The sequence below is a fragment of the Saimiri boliviensis genome, chromosome 18 (assembly GCF_048565385.1).
Source record: "Saimiri boliviensis isolate mSaiBol1 chromosome 18, mSaiBol1.pri, whole genome shotgun sequence".
NCBI classification, from domain to species: Eukaryota; Metazoa; Chordata; class Mammalia; order Primates; family Cebidae; genus Saimiri; species Saimiri boliviensis.
In genome coordinates, this window is record NC_133466.1 from 37,874,696 (window position 1) to 37,897,156 (window position 22,461).

Sequence of the window (22,461 nt, forward strand, 5' to 3'; positions counted from 1 at the left end):
ATTGAGAAAAGAAAAATAATTTGGATTCAAAACCATGGGAAGAGAAATTCATACAAGTGGAAACAGCACAAGGAAGGCAAAGATGTTGGAAAGCACAGGGCGAGCGCAGCACGTGTTTTTGAGTTTAGTCATGAGGTAAGTGAGGGCGATGCACTAGAAGCCATTTGAGGAAATTGAGGTCCTATGTCCTATAGCTTAGAACTTCTAATTCTAGATAAAGACTTTAGATGTTGATTCTAAGAAGAATAAAAACCTAAGACTTTTTTTTTTTTTTTTTTTTTTTTTTAAGAATTCAAATGACACAGAGCTATGCTTCTAACAATGACTGGCAGTTGTAGGTAGGATGAGGGGAAGCGAAGATTCCTTGCAGTAGAGAATGCAGTTGAGAAACTCTGCTTTTGGCAAAATGGAGAAGGAATACTAATAAGCCAAGGCATTAATAGATATTTTACTCACCTTGGGGGGTATTGAGGGAGGATCATACTGTAAGGTGTATATTTACTCTATACAAATAAATGCAATGCATAGAAGGGTAGATGAAAGACATAATTGCATCTTAGAGGTAGAGCCCATCGAGTCGTCTCCATCTTGTCATCTCCCAGTAAAAGGCAAACAAAGTCTACTTTGCCAAATAGAGTGCTAACAGTATGCATTGCCGGCCTTATTTGATATGGCAGAAAATGTAAACTCTGAAAGGTAGGTAGAGATATGAGACTGAACTATATCAAAAACAGAAAGCGTAAAAAATGTCCAATTCCTTGACGCCCTGCTTTGCTTCCCAAGTACTCTCTTCTCATCATGGATAATTATTTTTAAAAAAGGAGCAAAGGAATCTCTTTCTTCCAGATCAATAAAACTTTAGCATATTTAAAAAATGCTCATTTAAGTAAGAAAGTCTACAATGCGTATTGGCAAATTGAGACAACAATTATTTGGATCTGACATTTTTGGATTACAATTAAACAATAAGGCATAAGCCAAGGGTGTGTTACTTCCAGATAACACACTCCTTGGAACGTGCTGTGGGGCATAAGGGGTGAATTAGAGCCTCCAATGAGCTGGGAAATGTGTTATCTCTCTGTAGCACAGCTCTCAGGTTATATTAATACCACATACATGGCATTAGATGTACCAGTTGTTTATGGACTGATTGTACCATGTAAAACATACGTTTAAAACATGTTTGCTCTTGTGGGCTGGCAATGGTGGCTGGTTTGGAAACATGATCCACAACATTCTTTACCAACTGATGGGTAATGGGCTGTGACTTCTGCACTCTACACATTGTGAGCTCGGGAGGTGTGTGCTCTGGGCACTAGAGACTAGCCCTTCATAACAAACATTTTCATTTCAGTTGAGCTGTTTTAATGATTTCTTCCAGTTGGCACTTAAATATTTATGTAAATGAATGGAGTAAGGTAGTTCAAAACTGAATTTTAAATGTGGAGCTTTTTTTTTCTTTACTTCTATATTATTTTGACTGATTTTCATAACTAGGCTGCCAGTTACTGGGTTCGCATTTGATTGACAGAAAGTGATTTCTAGTTCAGCCAACATCAAACACCTCCGCACTTCATCCTGGAAGATGTTTCGGTAGTTAAAGAGACCATGCTGGACAAAGAATCCTTTAAAGCCAGCTTTTTCTTTCTCCTAGTGAGTACCACAGTGAGAAACACCAAGAGAAAAGAAAGAGCCATCTTTAATCTGTTTTGCTGAGGGAAATCAAAGAGAGTGAATTAAAACCAAGAGTAGCTTCTTATGCTCATTGGAGAGCCTCTTTTTTTTCTGCTCCATTTGATATAACAAATAAGATCATCAAAGTAAGTCAAGCACAGGTCCAGAACCTGCTGCTCCTTGACCTCAGCTTCCTCCCTGCTTGCACAGCCTCCCTTGGAATTTCCTGTGATGTCAAATCACAAAGCTACATGAAGTGGCTAGACCCCAGGAGCAGAGAGGAAATTTTATTTTTAGATTCCTTTTCTGTGACTCTAGTAAAATAATATGAAGTTCTTTTATGGCTCTATCTAAGAGTTTTAATAAATCTGTTGCATTTCAAAGCATGAAAGGGGTGATAACAAAAAAATTCTCTCCTGACTGCTTCTAGCCACGAGGTCATCTTAAGAATATCTGTAGAGTCTCAGTGACATGGTGCCAACTGGTGTTCACTGCTGGAAGTTATAGGAGATTTCAACCACCCAGTAGACACCTATCTCCAGATGTGTTACATAAAAACGTTTCATATAATGGGTATTTTTTTCATAAAAAATGTACACCTTATAATTTAGTGTTCTTGTAGCATTTAAGAGGATTTTTAAAAAACCCTTTCTTCACATGCTTCTCACAATTAACATTTTTATTGAACACTTTGATAAACCTGTTTTAATTAAAATTAAATTTGGAAATGGCAGTGATTATCAACATCATTAAAATTTTTAGTAACACTAACAAATAGTCCACATAGTAACAAACAGAAACAGCTTTTTAAAAAAATTGTCTCATCCTTTGTTTTTTTCCATGCTGTTTAGATTTTATCTCTCAGGAAGGCTCACATATATGCTTAGATTTTTAAAAATCAGACTGGCCAGAATTATGTATTTGAAAATAAAAGACACAAATTGCGAGTGATATAAAAAAGGGTCACTAGAAACAAAGTGGGTTTTAAAAAATTTTTTAATTTTTAATTTTTTTTTTTTTTTTTTAAGATGGGGGTTTCACCATGTTGGTCAGGCTGGTCTTAAACTCCCGACCTCAGGTGATCCTCCTGCCTTGGCCTCTAAAGTGCTTGGATTACAGGTGTGAGCCACCACGCCCAGCCCAAAGTGGGTTTTAATCATATATTCATTTAATTGCTTAATACGCCAGGTGCTCTTCTTGGCACCAGGAGTTCAGTGATGATTTTCTACATAAATCATTTATATTTTATATAAATAATTGTATTTTTATATAAATCACTATATTTTTACATAAAATATACACTTTTATGTAAAACTATTTAGTAAATAACTTGTAAATGCTTAGCCTTATTAAGAAAATAAAAAGTACCTTTAAATGATGTATCTTTATTAAGTGGATACTATTTACCACGTTTTGTATTAGAAAATGCAGAGAATATGGATACCAGGCAGCCATCTCTGCCTTCCACAGACATAGACTCCAAGAGGAGGAATAAAGCAGTTAACTTAATACACATAATATAATGAAAATATGCCTTGAAATAAAAGTAAAAACTGAGTGTGAGAAGATTCAAGAGGAGTCACATTAGACTCCTCTTGAATTCCACATTCCACATAAGAACACGGGAAGGCTTCCGCCAATGGTGAAAGCTCAGAATGAGAGACACCATGAGCACTTTTGCAAGAATAGTTCACCTTGTCTTTAGTAGAAGATGTGTGTGCATGATCATGGAAAATTCGCTTAGAAAGGCTGCAGACGATCCCATTGTGATCTGACACGAAGGCCAGGTTAACTAGTTTATGGTGTGCCATTAGTTAATGGCCAGGAGTAGAAGCATTCTGAAAAATAAAGTGTCTTGACCAGAGCACTGTTTTAAAAATTAAGTCTAGTAGATAAAATATTGGGACAGAAAAAGAAGGCAGAGAGAACTAGCTGGGACGTTCTTGTAATTATAATTCCAAAGCCTCCTGGCTTAGTAATTGCCAGATCAGACTGTAAGAGAAGGAAAATGAGCACACGAAACATTCTTGATTGCTCCAAAGAGTCATAGCAATAAGAATTCAATCTGGAAAGTTCATCGCTTCTTCAGGGAAAATAACAACCCCAAGAAAATAAAGAGAGGAGGGGAATACATGCAGAACCCAAAATAATATCTACTTGTAAGAGTGATGAGTCAGTGAAGAGGAAGATACGAAATTAGGACGACAAGTGAGAAAAAAACTCCAGAATTTGGTGGCAAAATCTCAGTAGTCTACATGTTATACCGCTCCCTTTTTGAAATACTCCTTTTTTGGGATTTGGTCTGTTTCATCATCAGTATCTCTTAATCTTTGATCCCTTTCTACACCTTCCTTCAATATTTTATATTGCGAATTTTTTTGTGCCTGGAGAAGCGTTTAAGTTACAGTTGCAATTTGTGCCATTTGATCCTGTACTATTAGGCAGTTTGCATCAAACTCCAATTTTCAGACACACTATTCTTCAAACTAATGAATAGTTTTAAATTTATTTATTTATTATTAAACAATGGAGTTAAGGGAACAAGTATGTCATTTGTTTTTCTCCCAGTGGCAGGATTTCTTTTCATCTCACATGATTATATAGAGTAATATTAACTTTTCCTTAACTAGTTTTAGTTATTTTCCTATTTAATATTATATAGTATTTAATTTATATTAAATACTATTATATTTAGTGTAATATTTAATAAATATTATTTAATATTTTCCCTATTTTTCAATCACAGCGGTGCATTTTTTGTAATTGTCATCCTTGTCAACAGGAAGAAAAACTCTCCTCTATCATGATGCAACTCTGTAAAAGTAGGGATCCCACAGATGTCAATTAAATAACATTCATTGCTAGCATTGTTATTTTAATGGACATCCCACAGATGTCCATTAAAATAACAATGCTTGCAATGAGTCTTCCGTATTTTTATTTACATATGTCCTTTCCCTTTCTAAGAGAGGCGTGGCAATTCTTTTAATCATTATATTCCACTCTAGGCAGTAAACCCAGATTGAACTGTTTTACCGACAAAATTGTACAGTTCCCACAAAACGAATTTTCATAGTGGCATTTCAAGAAGCTGAATTCACTATTTTTAATAGATCAGGGCACCGGGGCTGTAACTCTCATGTTTAAGAATAAAGGCTACTCTCCAGTACAACTGTTCTTTATTTTAATTTGTGCCTGAGATACTTTGTGAAACACAAGGTCATTTAAAATTAGGGATAAGGCATTTTTTCCGTCATTTCCATTTCATCATATGCAATTTTTGATCACAATGTAGCTTGCGTAAAGCTGCAAATCCTCCAAATTATGGGGTTTGTTTCCAGCCTGCTGAGAGGGAAATTAGATATAGAACTTCTGTCTTCTGTTAATGTTAATGGGAATTGCATGTCTAATTCCCTTAGAAGCGCAGAACAAATGTATGCTTATGAGTCAGCATTACTGGGTTTTCAGGGCCTTTACCCTTTAAAAGTGTCATTAGTTTGAATAATAGCCAATCCCTCTGCTTACTCCAAACATAGCTGCAGCTACTGTAGTTAGAATCTCTGAGACTTCAGCTCTCACAAACAGCATGAGCTACTCTCAAATCTGAATGCTCCCATATGTTAGCTACTTTTGCCCATTTGGACTAAAACAAAAACTCCCAAACTATTTTATGTTTGTATATTAAATTTTTATATTGTGAGAGTAATGCTTATTAGGTTTCGTTTTTAAAAAGTATTACGTTTCATTTGACTCATTGGAAATGAATTCACTCTCGCTGTGCATTTCGCTGATTACACCACTAAAGATATTACTCCTTAAAGGCCAAATTATTTAAAACAATTCTGGGTATTGTACTTTGTTCCTGAAGATTTTGTTCTCAGTAATATTATAGCAATATTCGTTGCTGAGTAATTAATTATATTACATTAGTACTTTACATCGTAAGCAGAAAAGGGCATTTTTTTTTGTAGAAGATGATGTAGACGAGATTTTCAAAATCAAGAAGAATTTCAGAAACAGCTCATTGGTATTTTTTCTTTTAATCAAATATTCTATTTTTTTAATCTTGCCGAATGGAAATAATTGAAAAATATTTTTAAAGAAAGGGCAATGATACAGAAAGTTTACCAAGTGTTATGACTGTCATCATGAGCCAGCTCTTTCCTATAACCTTGTTACTCGGAGTGTGTCCTGACCTGAAAACTTTTTTAGAAATTTAAAATCTCCTCCCTGTCCCAGTCTTTTGAATCTGCAAATTCATATGTTTCATAAATGAATTTACTACATACAGAGTCTGGAGAGCGCTGCTCTCTAATACTTAAACAAACTCTAAGCATTCAGAAATAAGGTACTTTTGATACCAGATTTTTTCCATAATATTCCGTCTTATATAGAAATTTGTGACCAATCTTTAAGTTATAGACATTTACTTTTTCTGTTAAATTTTCTCCTTACAACATAAAAAGAGTTCCTATAAAGCAATCGAGGACTTGAACGGTATGTGTTCTGGAAGCATACATGAGCACATTTGTCTCACCAGATAATCATTTATTTATTTTATTGGTTCTTAAGGTAAAGATACATGAGAATAACCGTCAAGTTTATGAAACGCAATCTTGGGACTCCATCCCCATTCCAATCCCTATCCCTATACTCCACCATCAGTCTCCCATCCCCAGCTGTCTATGTTATATTAGCCTAGTTAGCATCTAGGAATCTGTATTTTTAAAAATTATTCCAGAGGATGTGAGATTTCCCTTGATAGCACTTTGAGACAAATGATCTAATCCTTAGTTTATATACCAAATGTGTTCTTTTCATTCCTGAGCTATATGCCGTAGTTCAAAGTTATCACAATTTTGCATTTTGTAGTTCCAGCAAAAATGTGGGAAAATACTTGGAAACAACACCACTGAGCCTTGAAACTTTTCATTTACCTGTTAATAAAAAGATCAAAGTCTCTATTTATGTGACTAGGAGTAATTGTGTAATACGATTTCAAAAAGTTGTAGCAAATTTTTGTTTTCAACTATAGCTTACTGTTTAGTGAGGGTATTCATTTTGTCATTTTAAAAATATTGTCAGCATATTTTGAATATTTAAGAAATCATTATGTTGATCTTTACAAGTGTGCCAGCATTTAATTTTAGTAAGAATTAAAATTAATATAATGCTTGAATATTTGAATTCTTGAATAACAGTTCAGGGACTGCAGTTGTGTTATCAATCAGTCTGTTTGCAGGAATATGTTTCAACTGTTTCAGAGTTGAATATTTTAAAGATTTTGTTTATTCAAAACCATTTATTGGAGATATGAAAATGACTATATTGTTCAGGGGACATCTACAGATAAACACAAACATGCAAAAGTCCAATATTTCAAAGACAGTATAAATGAAAATGAGAAGATGAAGAAATAGTTTTCAGATGCATTTGAAGAGCAATGAACAGAGAAATAGGAAGAAAACAGAAAAACACATTCGAAATTCACTTCAGTCACAAAAATAAAAATAATTAATTTCTTCCTCTACTAGTGACACTTAAAAGCAGCTGCAGTGAACGTACACAGACATGTGTCTTTATAATAGAGTGATTTATATTCCTTTGGGTATATACCCAGTAATGGGATTGCTGGGTCGAATGATATTTCTGTATTTAGATCTTTGAGGAATCGTCACACTGTCTTCCACAATGGCTGAACTAATTTACACTCCCACCAACAGTGTATAAACGTTCCCTTTTCTCCACAACCTCACCAGTGTCTGTTATTTTTTGAGGCCATTATCCTTAGCAAACTAACGCAGGAACAGAAAACTGAATACTGCATGTTCTCACTTAGAAGTAGGAGCTAAATGGTGAGGCCACATGGACACATAGAGCGGAACAGCACACACTGGGGCTTACTGGAGGGCAGAGGAGGGAGAAGGGAGAGGATCAGAAAAAACAACTAATGGGTACTAAGCTTAATATCTGGGCAATAATTTAATCTGTCTAGCAAATGCCCATGACACAAGTCAACCTATATAACAAATTCGCACTTGTACCCTTAAATTTAAAAGTTAAAAAAATGAATATTTACTACAAAATGTCAAGTAACTTATCAGTCACCATAGCCTGAGGATGCATTAAAGGTGGGAAACTGAGGGTAACCTACAGCCTTAAAGTACAAAAAGAACAACTGAAAATATATTTGACAAGTGTCTTAAATACAAGAAGCTAGAAATAAGTAAAAGAAATTAAAGAAAAAAAGAAATGAAGTCAATAATGAAATAGATATCAAAAATAATGAATAATATGGATTTACTGCTATTTACTAAATATTGTTATATTTAATATTGACACGTAGACATTTTATTTACAAGGCATGATGAATAAAGAAAAATTCTCCCAAGACTGATCAATTGTATAAGACAGCAAGAACGAGAAATTAAAGGCACCCAGGGTAGTATCATGTTATGGACGTCAATGGAAACGACTGTGATAAGAAAGAACAGCCAGTAAATTAAGAACTAAGACTTTTCCCCTGGATTGGGGCAAGGGAATCAGGTGAATTTGGAGACAAGAGTTTTAAGGAATTTTGGGTGTTATAGGAGAAAATAGGGTTGCTCTGTTTTAAAAATAAATAGTATGGTAAGAATTTAAGACAGTAAAGTTAGAAAAGAGTGAAGATAGAGTATTCAGTACTTTTTGTTGTCAAGGGAAGGGGAGAGAGAGTGAGAAGCTTGTGAGGGGCATGAGACAGAAGGAAGTTTTTCACGTTTTAGCTGTGAGGGCTGACGATGCAGGCATAAGGGTAGTTGATGACAAGCTCTCGGGACATGTGGGAAAGGAATATAGATGCAGAGCCCAGGTGAGATCAGGAGCCATAGAGGTTTTATTTCAAGAGGGAGTAAGAAAGAAAGAACCGGCACAGACACAGTGAGAGTTGCAAGCTTTTCAGTTCTTTGCTAATAGCTTTTACTTTGTTTTGAAGCAGAATGCAAAGTCACAGGACAAAACAGAGAAGCAGATGTACTCAGAGGTTTGAGTAAAAAGAGGAACTTAGAATCACCCTGGAAAGTGAGGGAGTAAGCAGATCAGACAAAGATCACAGCATGGCCAGACATGAATGAATTTGAAGATCATGCAGCTATAGTGGCCCTAATCTGCGGAGTTAAACATTTGTTTTCACCTCTACCCAGTAAGCTGGGTGAGGCTGGGTTTATCAAAGGTTGAGATTTTCCTAGATAGATTTTGTCAGAAAGAGGAGTGAAAAAAGTTGTGGACATAGATAAAAGAATGGTTAAAAATTACGGACAATGGGATTTGAATTGGATGAACCAAGAAGCTGCTCATTAAAAGAATTAATAGATAGTGGGAAGCGGTGAAAGATGTAGCTGAGCAAGCAGAAAAGTTAGAGACTGTAATGTCAAATCCAACAAGCTCCTGGATAGTAAGTAATCCATGATCATTGCAGAATTTAGGGTGAGGATATCTGGGAGAAAAGTGTGAAGCAGCTGAGAGCTGAAGGAGCCTGATGAGAGGTCACGTCAGCGCAAAGGAGGCAACGCGCTTCTAGTTACCAGGTGGGGAGAAATTTGGATCTGTCCATCTTAGTGTAAAGAGAAGAGAATGTCACTCTCCCTGCAGGGCAAGGCATGTGGAAAGGCATGAGCAGTTTGTACTTGAGAAGGTGAACTTATATCCCAGGTGAAGAGCTAGGTTTTACTTAAGGCCAGTGGACAGCAAGAACATTCTCAGAGGAGGATAAAGAAATACGTAGTTTGTGGCTCAAGCCTGTAATCCCAGCACTTTGGGAGGCTGAGGCAGGTGGATCACGAGGTCGAGAGATCGAGACCATCCTGGTCAACATGGTGAAACCCCGTCTCTACTAAAAATACAAAAAATTAGCTGGGCGTGGTGGCGCGTGCCTGTAATCCCAGCTACTCAGGAGGCTGAGGCAGGAGAATTGCCTGAACCCAGGAGGCGGAGGTTGCGGTGAGCCGAGATCGCGCCATTGCACTCCAGCCTGGGTAACAAGAGCGAAACTCCGTCTCGAAAAAAAAAAAAAAAAAAAAAAAGAAAAAAAAAAAAAGAAAAAAAAGAAATACGTAGTTTGTCCATCAGAGATTAGAAGGATTTCAAAAATGTAAGAGTAAAATCAGATGGTATAATCGATTTGAAAGAAAGAATAGAGTATGAGAACAGAGTTGAAAACAGATTGCTCACGAACAGTGAGCAAAAAGTCTACTCCGAGGTATGAATGATTAGACAGTACAAAATATTGTCAAACAACTAGTCTTGTGGAAGCCAAGACTTTGGGTAAATGATTTTTGAAGCATATGCTTACAATTTATAGTTGCTTATATTTTTCATTGACATCCCACTCTTTTCATGGGGAGACTTTGTGTATTGATCCCACCAGGAATAAACTATTTCTGATGTGTGTTATCTTTTCAGTTACAAATAGCATTATTTTTTGAAGATAAGGAAAGAGTGAAACACATAGAGTTAAAAATTTATGTAGTTTAAAACCTGAGAGAGTAAGGAGAGGGATATCAGAAGCCTTCTTCACCCTGCTCTGTGTCTGGCCTGGATTTTGCAGAGGATTTTGTTCCCTGGAAGATTGACAGCACTCAGGGTCAGAAGAGAGGAAAAGGGAAGAACTGAGAATATTTGGGTGATAGAGGATGCGATGGCAATATGAGCTTTATATAGTTAGGCATACTGGCTAATGATGCTTTAGAGGTTGAGATAACAGAAGTCAGTAAAAAAATGCAACTGTGGAAGGTGATCTTGGGAGCAAGACATTTAACTTTAGGAAGTGTGATCTGATTTCATTTCAATTACACTGTCCTTTTAATTTTTCAATCAAGTCATGCTTCTTCTTCTTCTCCCATGCCCTTTGCTCATGCCATTCCTTTAATCAAGAATATTTTGGCTTCTTATCGTCTTGGACAATCCCTACCCATTCTTTTTTTTTTTAATTGCATTTTAGGTTTTGGGGTACATGTGAAGAACATGCAAGATTGTTGCATAGGTACACACATGGCAGTGTAGTTTGCTGCCTTCCTTCCCCTCACCTGTATCTGTCATTTCTCCCCATGCGATCTCTTCCCACCTCCCCACCCCCTGTCCCTCCCCCATTTCCCCCTAACGGACCCCAGTGTGTAGTGCTCCCCTCCCTGTGACCATGTGTTCTCACTGTTCAACACCCGCCTATGAGTGAGAACATGCGGTGTTTGATTTTCTGCTCTTGTGTCAGTTTGCTGAGAAATCCCTACCCATTCTTATGATCTCGGCTTAAACATACGAAACTTCCAAGTTAGTCTCCCTATTACTTTTTAAATAGTGCTGTGGAGTTTTTCTTTACAGGAAATTTAATTGTGAACTTATTTGCCTTAATCATACAATCAACATCCTTCTCAGTCACTTGTCCCTAAGCCCTGTGTGGGCAGGGAACAAAAAACTTTCTTTACTGCAAAGTTTTAGCACTTAAGGGGCCACTTGGCACGATGCCAAGTGCTTTAAATGGCTGATTAAGTGAATCAGCACAAAAATACCAAGTGTATAATTATAAAAACTTAGCACTATAAAAACCTGTGTGAATCAAGTGTAAATTATTTGTCACTGAACAAATACTTCTATTAAATAAAAAGATGTTAAGAAATGAACATTTATCTTTGATGAAACAGTGTTCTCTCAGTCAAATTAAGCTAGTTTACTATTTGATAAAATAGCAAGGACACCAGAATTACTTCTCTTATCACAGAAAATGAAATAACTAATGTGTGAAACTAAGATTTTTGTTTGCATGTTATATAATTAATAACATGTTTGTCAATATAGGTAGTTTCGAATGGGGTGTTTCTCAAACTAGGTAGAACAGTGGTTCTTTTCAAGGAGTGGAGGGATGAACCCTCACCCATTTTGTAGACTATGTCAAAGAATCTACAGACTCAATTTACTTTGCAACAGAAGAGGGAAGATTATTGTTTAAAATAAAATCAAATATGTTTCTTTTTTTCTTTTCTTTTTTTTTTGAGACGGAGTTTTGCTCTTGTTACCCAGGCTGGAGTGCAATGGCGCGATCTCGGCTCACCACAACCTCCGCCTCCTGGGCTCAGGCAATTCTCCTGCCTCAGCCTCCTGAGTAGCTGGGATTACAGGCACGCGCCACCATGCCCAGCTAGCTTTTTGTATTTTTTTGTAGAGACGGGGTTTCACTATGTTGACCAGGATGGTCTCGATCTCTTGACCTTGTGATCCACTCACCTCAGCCTCCCAAAGTGCTGGGATTACAGGTGTGAGCCACCGCACCAGGCCCCAAATGTGTATCTTAAAGAGTTTTTCCTTGATCAACTGTGCAAGGGAAACAGGCTCCATAAGACACCTAAAAAAATGTTATGCTTGTGTAAGAATTCTTTTAATAAAGTCCATTAACTGATGGCATGTACAGCTATTTTTCTTCCAGCTGAAGGCATTAGAAAACAAAAGTCAGTTGGAAAATGGATCGTTTGGCCTATTGAGGAGTAAAGGCTACAGTAGACTTCTATGTTAGAGAATTAGTGTCAGTAATGTTCCGTGTGCTTTTTTCTCAAATCGGCCATACAAACAAAACATAAAAAGTGCAGCTTTAGGATAAAAATAAGGAAAAATAGGAATTCAAGTAATTGCAGGCTAGTCGTGACCCTAGGCAACTGAATTCATTGATTTCAGTCCCTGGGCAAGGGACTGTAGAAAAGAATACCCATGAAAGCTTGCTTTCTGAATACCCAGCCAAGGGGTTAGGAAAAATCAGAGCAGTTCTGTTTTGTTTGATTCCTTTTATACACAAAATCTTACAAATCTCATTATAGACTTAAAAAAGGATATTTACAAACTAAAACTATATTCTTCAATAACTAAAAATGTTTTTAGAATATACTTGATTTTTTAAAGAAAATAACATTTAGTGGTTTTTGGTTATAGCGTTTTTTATGGTTATTGTAAAAAGTAAAGTCAAGAGAACAAAGAAATAAAATGCCATGGGGTAGACATAATTCAATCAAATTAGAAAATAACAATTTGTAACTAATGCCAGCATTTGCCATTGCAGTCCCCTAATATTAATGTTCACAACAGAGGAAATCAGGCAGAAGGACTAAGTCTAATTTGGGGATGACACATCAAACATGAAAAAAATAGTTATATGACTCAGCACAGCAGTAAAAGTCCTTAAAGTTTTTCCTGCTGCCAACCACGATTATAGGCAACTATGGGAGTAACTGGAAACAAATACCATAAGTGTTATGGTTTGATTATGTCTCCTCCAAAATTCAATTATTACGAGTGTGATGATACTAAGAAGTGGGACCTTTGAGAGGTGATTAGGCCATTAGGGCTCCTCCTTCCTTAATGAGACAAAGGCCTTTCTAAGAGAGGTATCATGAGGTATTTGTCCAGCTTTTTAACTTATGCTTCTCCCGTCTGCCATGTGGGGACACAGGAAGAAGGCCATTATCAGACACCAGGTGCAGGTGCCTTATGTTGGAATTCCAGCGTCCAGAACTCTGAGAAAATAAATTTCTGTTCTTTATAAATTACCCCATCTTAGGTGTTCCGTTATAGCAGCACAAACAGACTGAGACAGAAACTGGTATCAGAGAAGTGACATTCTGCTATACAAATACTTAAAATTGTGGCTGTTGCTTGGGAACTGGGCAATAGGTAGAGACTGCATAAGAGATAGAGATTGAAGTGAGTGCTGGAAAGAGCATGTATTGTCATGAACATTAGAGTGAATATTGTGAGGGCTCACGAGAGAGCTGTAGGGAAAGACTGTATCTTCTTAGAGATTATTTAAGTGATTGCAAACAAATTGTTAGTAGAAATATGGACATGACGTCTTAGATGGAAATAAGAATTATCTTATTGGAAACCAGGAGAAGGGCATCCTTGTTAAAAAGTGACAAGGAACTTATATGTCAATTACATCCATGTCTCAGGACTTTGTGGAAGGCAGCTTTTAAGTGTCACGAACCAAGATATTTAGCAGAAAAAATTTCTGAGCAGCAAAGTGTTCAGGATCATGGTTGTCTTCCCTTAATGGTGTATTCTAAAACATGAGAAGAGAGAAACAATTTAAAGATTAAATTTATAATTAAGAGGAAAACAGAATGTAATGTTGTCAAACTCTCAGTCTGGCCATGGAAAGAAAAAAAAAAGGCATTTTGGGGAGAAAGCCAAGGGTGCGGCCAAGAGACCATTTGCTAACGAGATTATTATGAACAGAAGAAATCCAGGTGTTATTTATCAGGACGATGGGACAGTGACCCCAAAAGCATTTCAGAGATCTTTGGGGGCTGCCCCACCCATTACAGGATCAGAGTGTTAGACCCCAGAGAACAGAATGGTTTCCAGGAGAGGCCCAGGGCACACCAGAAACCTTTTGGCTCACTGCCCAGGATCTTCTCAAATCTCTGCTCTCTGCATTCTGGTGTTATGCTTCTTAGCTACCCTGGTATAGCTCAAGTGAACCAAGGTGCAGCTTGAACTTCTACTCCACAGGGCATGAGCTTTTAAACTTGGCAAAGTCCATGTGGCACTAACAATGCAGGCTTGCAGAACACAAGGGCTGTGAGGGCATGGCTATATCCACCTAGATTGCCCTGTAGCAAATCTCTGCCTGGGGCTTGAGGCTGGCCATCTTGGACAACCCAGTCCCTTGCTACAGGGACAGGGTCATCATAAAGACCCTCACTAGGTCAATGTGGAGTGGAGCTGTGGAGGCAGGACTGCCCCTGAGATTCTAAAACTGTAGGGCAAACAGCCTGCAGATATCAACTGCATTTTTTTTTTCAGTCTTATATCTGTTTCTTCAATTTTTCTTTGAAGAAAAATGTCCACTGTCCACATTTGGTTCAGGATGGAACAGTTTCTGTCATCGGTTCCAGGTTTTGACATAGGGCCTAAGATAATAAATCATTTCAATTTACTCAAATTTCCACGTCAGCCCCAATAATTCTTCAGGAATTAGTCATGTGACTCAGTTTAGGCCAATAGGAATCAGGCTGGGATGTTTTAGGGATATAGTTGGAAAATTATGTTCTTTTCTGCTGAACTTGAACAATGTACACATAAATCTAGAATTCTGTGGAGCTACCACAAAAAGAGAATCTACCTTATTGGAAGTGAAGCCAACATAGACCATAATAGAGTGGAGCTCCTACATCTTAACGTTTATGCATCTAACACTGCTCATGGACTTTATAGTTACACAGTCCAGTTCATTCTTTTCTTTTCCCTTCTTAGTTAAAATTAGGTTTTCAGTTACTTTTAACCAAAACAGCTCCAGTGACCTTTTAGTTTATCTGATCTTTTAGTCAATAAATTTTCAACTCTACATGAGGAAAAAAAAATTATAACAATATACTTGCAAAAACCTAAAGAGTTATAAAGATAATCACATTTCTTCACATGTACCCATTTTTTTCACATCGAAATTTATAAGATCCAATTGCTTTACAGATCAATTACTTCTATTCTTTAAGTAATGGATTATCCCTATGAATTAATTTGGCCTAGAGCAATGCCATTCCATATGGTAGCTACTAGCCACATGTGGATAGGGCATTTACAGTATGTCTAGTCCGAATTGAGATGGACGGCAAGCATATACAACATACTGGATTTTGCAGACATTAAAAAAAAGGAATGTAATATATTTTTAATACTTTCATATTGATTACAGATTGAAATGTTAATATTTGGACAGGTTGGGTAAATACAACATATTATTTAATTTTTGGGATTTCTTTTACCTGTTAAAATATGACTGCTGAAAAAAAATTAAATTATGCTTATGGCTCACATTGGTGGTTTGCATCATATTTATGCCAGACAGCATATGTCTAGAGTGTATAAAGGAAATGTTAAAACTTTATTATATAAGATTTTTTAATAGGAATCTTCTGTGTTCTGATGCAATTGTGCAAATGTGTATCACCTTAATATATAAACCTTTGAAAGTATAATAAACAAGGAGACAAGCACTAACTTTGTGAATATAAGGCACTATCTTGTGTGTGTTGTGCCTAGCAGTAGTTTGAAAATATTAACAAAAACAGATTTATCATTATGAAAACAAATTTATTGTTTATTAATTATTTATATACTTATTTCCCTTAACCTCTTCTTGGATCCCAAGAAAACAAATTTATTGACACACATAAACAGAAATAGGTCCAGGCACAGTTTGACTCAAAGTTCAGGTAACATCATGAGATCAATATGTTGGCTTTCAACTGGCCCTATTCTCAGTCCCTGACCAGTTGTCCTATTGGCTTCAGGCTCAGAGGATGAAAAATGTCCAGAACATGAGTCCGGTTCTTATGTTCTGAAGATAAATCCAGTTCCTATCTTGTAGATCTCACTCAAATTCTAGAAGTCATTCTCTGACCTTGGCTTAAATTGTGACACTTCTATCCTTTGTTGGGGAAAGCTAGAAGATGGATTTTCTGTTGAAATATCAAACTTATAATTATGACCTTATGGCAGAGACTGCTGGTTATCTCCTAATATCTACTTTCAGTAATAGGATCTAATTCTTAGTAATAGGATCATGATTTTTACTAGACATGATAAACACCAATTTTTTAGAGTCTCTTACAGCTAGGTGAATACAGGTGACTGAGTGGTAGCCAGTGGAATGTTGTGACTTCTCATAAGTCTTCTTAAAAGAAATGCACATTCTTCTTCATCCTTGTTTCCTTTCTTTAGGCTAAAATGCATGTGTTGAAATGCTTACATGATAATTGAGTTCAAGTAGGCTGTTTTGACAATCATGTGTATGGAGGATCACAAAATAATATTACCAAAGAAATCTGAAAAACCTGATGATTGTGAAACTTTCATATTAAACTTAGACTGGTTTAGATTATATAAGACATATAGACTTCTATCTTGTTTAGGTCAATGTTATTTTGAGTTTTCTATTATATTACTCATAAACTAACCAAATCTTTATTAAGATAATTCCAAAATATTAATTTTATATAAGATCCAGGTCATGAATTTTGGACAGCTGTTAACATTAAGAAACAAAATAAATCATATTTGACCAATTCTTAAAAAAATGGTTTCATTTTATTCTGTATTTTATTGCATATTTATTTAGACATTCTACTTTTCTCTATATTAATGTTTTTATTATAATTATAGCTGAATGTTTTCTTAAATTCTAACATTTAATCATTTATTAAGATTCTTAGCATTATGTAATAATTACTCAGGTTTTTAAAAAGTAGTTTATCATGATGCAATTTGAGAGATGTTGGACTGATTATCAAACGTCATATACCTTTTTGACTGCCACGGCAAGTGTGCTGAAGAAGACCACTGGCCTTGCAGTATCTGAGAGTCCACATGAGAGGCTAAGAATATTATATGCAAATATTCTTGATGTTCTTGAGTAAATACCTAAAAATGAAGAGTATAGAAAGTATACAGAACAGTTTGCTAATGAGAAGCAGGCTATGGTCAAAGTGGAATAGGATGTTCAAAAATTTGAAGACCAACTTCAAGGTGGTCAAATAAAATGATTCTCCAGGCTGAAAATGAACTAAGTCTGGCAAGAAAAATGATGCAGTGGAAAACATAGAAGCCATTAGTGGAAGAGCCTTCTGCCAATCAGTGGAAACGACCAATATAATTATTGAATTACTTTGGCGGGTTGATGGGAAACTGACATAATTAAATATTCTGTTATATTAAGAGTGTATCCATATTGTTGACATTTTATAATCAAGAAAAGTGACATAGAAAATATTTAGGAGACTATTAAAATTAGTGATTATGGTAATATAGTCTTGTGAATCAATTTTTGACTCGTAAATATTCACACATATTATATCAAAGATGATATATTTCCTTGAACAAAGGGGTCATGGGAAGATTTTTAAATTACTTTAAAAAGTTCTGAAAGATCTTCAATGTAGAGGCCATATCAAAAAGTAAAGTGTTTTTGGTGGTATCTTCAATACATTATTTAATTTTTAAAATTATCTTGAAGAAGGAAAGGTTCTTAATTATTATTGTCAAAAAATTTATAGATCACTGAATATTTTCAAATGTGATAAAATAGCACAAGTGGCTGGTAATAAACTTTGAAATTATGGTTAACCTCCTTGGCTTTAATCTTACGTATGTAAAGTAAAATTTGAATATATAATTATATACTGATTATAAAATTTATAATAAATATAATTTTATTTTAGTCCTTATTGGTATTATACCATTTACTCTGTTTTTGTATAGTCTTAATTTTATTATGCTTTGTTGTTACTATATTATATTTGAATACATTGTATAGTTGAAGAAATTGATTTGGTACTTAAAAAAAAAGGTTTTCCATTGCACAGAGGTAGTTGGAAAAAATTTTCCTTTTGTTGCATTTGTGGAAATCAGTTTTCTAGCCAGTGGACTTTAATTGTGTTAATCAACCTTATTAGATAAGGATAGAGACAGAATTTTTGCAATAGAGACATTAAGAGTTCCTGGAGTTTATCTGGCATGTGGTTAGGTTTATATTCAAAATATCATTGTCATATGACTATAAATGTAAAATGGAATATGGCAACATAATAATAGTGAGGGACTTTAATACTTTAATACTCCACTGACGGCACTAGGAAGGTCATCAAGACAGCAAGTCAACAAAGTAACAGTGAGCTTAAACTACATCCCACAACAAATGAACTGAACAAATATTTACAGAACATTCTATCCAACAACTGCAATACCTCCTATTAATCAGCACATAGGACATTCTCCAAGATAGTCCATATAACAGGCCACAAAACAATTCTCAACACATTTAAGAAAATCAAAATTATAAGCAAGCACTCTCTCAGACCACAGTGGAATAAATTTGGAAATCAGCACAAAAAGGACCCTCAAATCCATCCAAATAGATTGAAATTAAATAACTTGCTCCTGAATGATCACTGGGTCAACAATAAAATCAAGATGGAAATTTAAAAATTCTTTGAACTGAAAGATAATAGTGGCACAACCTATCAAAACCTCTGGGATACAGCAAAGGTGATGCTAAGAGGAAAAGTCATAGCGTTAAGTACGCCCATCAAAAAGTCTGAAAGAGCACAAATCAATCTAATGTCACAAACTATGGAGCTAGAGAAATAATCTATACATCTGACAAAGGACTAATATCGAGAATCCACCAAGAATAATAGATTTTGCACGCTGTTTGGGTAATGGGTGCACCAAAGTCTCAGAAATCACTGCCAAGTAACTGATTGATGTAACAAAACACCTCTTCTCCCTAAGAAACTATTGAAATAAAAAAATCAATTAAAACACAAAACTTTGTATACAGTTTTGGTTTCGTATTTATTACTACCATCTTTGCAATTATTAAATCCGTGCTAAGGTTCTTCCCTGGACATGAGGTTTCATGAGTTCAATATAGATTTAGCTACATCTAATCTTTTATACCTTAGTACATAAAAAATGTGAGTCAAATAAAGATCCGAGTGAACGTGTACTTGTAAATAAAATTTTAAAATGCTGAAATTTAATTAACGTTGAAGGAGAAAACAGACCCAAGTATACAAGTAATCAGACCAAAGTGAAATAACCTTTGCCTTCCACTTAAAAAAGAATTAAGGAAGAAGGCAGGCTTAAAAGAGTCGTCTCAGTGTTGAATAAACTTAGAGAAATAATTTTTTGGGAAAGAAAGGATAGTGAAATCCTGGAGAATTGAAGAGAAGAAAAGAGATGAATTAGCCCAACTACATGGAGAAGGAATTCACAAAGTGTCCAGCAAAGACAACGTTAAGAGTGAATATGATATATCTTTGTAAGGGGAATACAAGAGGAAAAGGACTTATTTTGAATCAGATAATCAAGTCAGGAGGCAGCTGCCGCAGTCCATAAACACCTGTAAGAATGGAATTAAAGAGTAGATTCGAAAGAGATTAGGAACTATTTAACAGAAAACTTACTAAGAGTCTAGATCTGTATTTATAGCCAGTGCAGGGTTAAAAATCTCATCAACATGATTTGTTGAGGAAGAATGAGCTACTGGGATGAGGACCTTTAAAATAAATAAAATAGTAGAAGAGAAAGGAGCAGTTTTGTCTTTATCAAGTTGGTAATGAGATGGTTGCAAATAACCTCAGTTAAATCAATAAAAGAAGTTCAGAGGTTGATAAACATTCTGGGGTGACTACATCACTTGAGAGCAATAGAGTTTCATGAAATTTACAGGTTTTAACACTCTAGTCAAATACTATGACTCTTCTGATTCTTGAAGAGAGTAGAAAACATACATTACGATGAAATGATTTCAAATCAGTATTTGCACAATTAATTTTAAGCATAACAAATAATATTGAATAAAGATGTTCTTTTCAAACATTTTTTTCTCTAGGAAATGGGTCTTGATTTTCATTTGTACGATATTGAGGAAGAATGTAGTTGTAGTACTCTAAAAATGATGAAAGAAAAATGTTTCAAACCATACGTTTGTAAGAAAAGATGATTTAATATGAAAGGGATGATTGATAGTGCATTGGACTGAGCCACACTGATACATTCACATCAACCCATGGCAATGATGGAAGTGTGCATTTCATCAGTGCATGAGGCACAACAACGGTCAGCCTCTGCCAAGTAGCTTATGGTTTCTAACCCTGAAAATGCCTTCCAGAACAGTCATCAATGGAAAGTTGAATGCTTACTTACAGAAATATTCATGTGTTACGCACATGAATTCTGTTAGATTCCGGAGTATGTGGAGGTATTAGAGATATGTGCATTTCTTTCCCAGGTGGTAGAGTTTTATTTCAATTCTGGCATAGTCCAGGTGTTTCTCTTGCATGCCTGTGAACACACATAAGGGGTCAATGAACCCAGGTATATATTAAAGTGCAAATATTTTTTGAATTATTGCTTTGAATTTTTGTCAAATATTTTATATTAGGAATAATATAAAATATGATTTTTGATACTTACGTATTTTTATACCCATGTGAATACTTCATGGAAAATTGAATTAGGTTTTATTAAAATATATACATACACTTACATGTGTGTATAGTGTGCATGTATAAAATTAGTGCTGTTTAGTAGTTGAAAATCTTTTGGAACATCTTTAAGATAGTCAAGGAAATAAAAAATTAAGAAGGGCATGGCTTGTTTTTCTAAGTAATTCAGATTTATGAAGGCCCAAGCTCTTATTGCTGTTACGCCATCCACTTTCAGAAATTAAATTTATTCTTTTACTTTCTTGCTTTGAGGTGTAGAAGATAGAAAAGTTCTCAGGTATGTACATATTGATCCTAGATGGGTTGGGAAAGAATATGAAATATTATATGTTTTCAATAATTCTGTAGTATTTTAATAATTAGGAGGCACTTCTATAGTGCTATACAAAATTTAAAGAACTTTTTTTTACACACTATCACATTTGAATTCTCATAAAAATCAGTTATAATCTCCCCAAATTTGTGCCTCTGTTAAAGTAGTATATTTAGTTATTTATGGTATACATATTGATTAGTCTCATTCTTGGCTTCCTTTAATGTGTTTGTTTACTTATTTTTTATTCTTTTTCCTTCTAAATTGCATTATCTTTTCTAATTGTGTTTTCTGAAAAGTTTTCTTAATATTTTCATTAAGATAAGTAAAATATTTAATCAAAGTATTTAATTTTATTCCAATTAAACACAGAAAATATAAGTGATAATGTAATTTTCCATTTAAAAAAACACTGAGATTTAAAACGGTTGTCTACTTTTGCCTATACGTTAATATAACTAAGGTCTAATGTCAGACAACCCATTTTTTTCACCACCCTTTCTTCACATTTCTTTTTTCTATAAGATTATCTTTGTTATCCTATGTACAATGTAATGCATTCTTCAAAACCAGTTTAGATACTGGAAGCATTGGCTTATTCCTGTAATCCCAGCACTTTGGGAGGCGGAGGCAGGTGGATTACCTGAGGTCAGGAGTTTGCGATCAGCCTGGCCAAAATGGTGAAACTCCTTCTCTACTAAAAATACAAAGATTAGCCTGGCATAGTGGCACACAATTGCAATCCCAGCTACTCGGGAGACTGACGCAAGAGAATCGCTTGAACCCGGGAGGCAGAGGTTGCAGTAAGCTGAGATTGTGCCATTGCACTCCAGCCTGGGCAACAAAAGTGAAATTCTGTCTCAAAGAAACAAACAAACAAACAAACAAAAGAAACAAATGAAAAACCAATTTAGAGAGCGAAAGTGTCTGTAGAAAATGTTTAATAGTAATGTTGTGGAGTTTTTAGAAGCCAATGCCTTATGGAAGCTTGCAATTACAGAGCTCCAAGTTCATAGCTATGTAGGAAAAACTAATAGAAAAAAAAAAAATGACAACGACTACCACAAAAACATTTGTCTCCAGCCCACTCTTGATTCGCTTCTCCTGCTTAGAGGTTCCAGGTCTCCATACTCTCACTGGGCTGCTCATGCTTTCTTCTGGTCTGTCTATTCCATCCTAATGCCAGTCGGTTCCAAAATGAAAAAACGTCTGTGCTGTCATCCGTACAATTTTTGTTAAACTTTAAAAAAAATGGTGGAATGATGGCTGCCTCCTTTTTCAAATTTATCTTCTTAAATAATTCTAGATATCAGTTAGCTCTTACATTTTTAGGCAAAAGCCTTTTGCTGCTTTTTCGGAGATTATTTTTAATTTTTTTAAATGTCTGACAGCTTTGAATTTATCATTTTTTCATATTTGTAAAGCCCAAGTCCCCTACTTTAAAGA

General features: G+C 35.3%; 1 pseudogene; it reads left to right on the forward strand.

Moving 5' to 3' along the window:
* Positions 1–16,949: 16,949 nt before the first annotated feature.
* LOC101041850 (NADH dehydrogenase [ubiquinone] 1 alpha subcomplex subunit 5-like) lies at positions 16,950–17,344 on the forward strand (annotated as a pseudogene).
* The last annotated feature ends 5,117 nt before the right edge of the window (positions 17,345–22,461 follow it).